This window comes from Etheostoma spectabile, chromosome 7, assembly GCF_008692095.1.
Source record: "Etheostoma spectabile isolate EspeVRDwgs_2016 chromosome 7, UIUC_Espe_1.0, whole genome shotgun sequence".
In the NCBI taxonomy this organism is placed as follows: Eukaryota; Metazoa; Chordata; class Actinopteri; order Perciformes; family Percidae; genus Etheostoma; species Etheostoma spectabile.
In genome coordinates, this window is record NC_045739.1 from 1,154,367 (window position 1) to 1,156,172 (window position 1,806).

A 1,806-nucleotide genomic window follows, 5' to 3' on the forward strand; every position below is an offset into this window, starting at 1 on the left:
TTTAAGATCAGTGTGATTTTTTTGTTTTTGGTTCTTTTTTTAGTTCTTTTATTTCCACACAAGGTATATGTGTGAGTGTGTGTGTGTGTGTGTGTGTGGTGTGTGGTGTGGAGAGAGTAAGAGAGAGACACAGAGAGAGAGGGGGCAAGGGGGCAGCTGACAGTAAAAAAAAAAAAATTAAAACCAAGCAGCACGTCTGAAACCCACGTTCACCAGAAATCTACTGGTTACTATGTAAGGACTACAAACCCCACGTTCACCGAAATCTACTGGTTACTATGAAGGACTACAAACCCACGTTCACCAGAAATCTACTGGTTACTATGTAAGGACTACAAACCCCACGTTCACCAGAAATCTACTGGTTACTATGGTAAGGACTACAAACCCCACGTTCACCAGAAATCTACTGGTTACTATGTAAGGATACAAACCCCACGTTCACCAGAAATCTACTGGTTACTATGTAAGGACTACAAACCCCACGTTCACCAGAAATCACTGGTTACTATGTAAGGACTACAAACCCACGTTCACCGAATCTACGGTACTATGTAAGGACTACAAACCCACGTTCACCAGAAATCTACTGTTACTATGTAAGGACTACAAACCGAAGTTAAAAAAAAAAACCTGAAGCTGAAGAAACCCTAAACGTTAACGGAACAGACCCAGACCAGAGAGAGAGAGAGAGAGAGAGAGACGAGAGAGAGAGAGAGAGAGAGAGAGAGAGAGAGAGGAGAGAGAGAGAGGAGAGAGAGAGAGAGCGCATTTCTCCATGTTGTGTGTGTGTGTGTGAGATTGATCCGAGCGGTTATAGGCGGGGGGGGGGGTGCTGTGATTATACAGAGCGCTGGTGGCCAGTTGAGGAGTTGTATTCAATCCGAGCCAGGATATTGACTCATATTACTCGTATGATACTTGTACTCGGCTAAAGTGCTTTATCCGTACCGGATACTCGTTTCAGCCGGATACTCGGATCACCCCTAGTTTGAACTGCTTGAAATGTGTGTGTCTCACATTCAATGTGTGAGGCTTGAGAACTCTGATAATAGCAGTCATGTTAGCCTAGAGGCTGACCAATCAGCATGTTGACACCAGACCAGATAACACGGCAAGAAGCCTATACAAAAATAAAGGCACTTCTCAACCTCACTCCAGTTTCACACATTATTTTATTATCATAAATATCTCGAGGACTGACAAAGCGATAAAAACGCCTGAACATGATCAAAAGGTCTGTGACCAGAAATTGCAGAGCTATTAGGTATCGATTGGTCAGGGCCATTATTATGTGGGATCTGATAAAGGACTTTTTTAGGTCATTTGAGTTCTCAGAAATAGTAGCTTTTATTTCCTTGTGCAACATAGCTGCTCACTTAAAGTTCTAGATTGACTGAGTAGATTGGTTTAGGCCGTGTCTTTGTCCCCTTTTCACAGAGTTGTTGAAGACCATGCCATTATTTTGGAAAAGATTCTGTAACACTTAAATAAACAACTGATTTCATTCATTATTTAAAGTATAATTAAAGGGTCTACCGATACTGAAGCAAGATAACTTCCTCCCTCTCTGTAACTTCTGTTGAAGGGCTTTCTTCTGATGACACAGTGTTTCCTTGTTTAAATGATGGATAAATGGAAAATCTAAGAATGTATTATTGGAAATTGATAAAATCTTTAAATGATCCTTAATGTTTAGCATTCAGTTTACAATTCTAAAATTCCTTCCAAATAGACTGTATCTATCTAGACTTGTACTGTTTGGATCAGACTGTTGTTTGGTTTGTTTATTTGATTGCAAATCAA

General features: G+C 40.5%; 1 protein-coding gene across 1 annotated transcript in view; it reads right to left on the reverse strand.

Annotated features, from left to right (window-relative positions):
• Positions 1 to 1,313: 1,313 nt before the first annotated feature.
• The window catches only part of LOC116692131 (phospholipase A and acyltransferase 2), a 13,510-nt gene continuing 13,017 nt past the window's right edge, over positions 1,314 to 1,806 (reverse strand). The window contains exon 4 of the mRNA XM_032520149.1: positions 1,314 to 1,806. This exon is cut by the window's right edge and continues 592 nt beyond it. The gene's annotated coding sequence lies outside the window, so the exon portion shown is untranslated.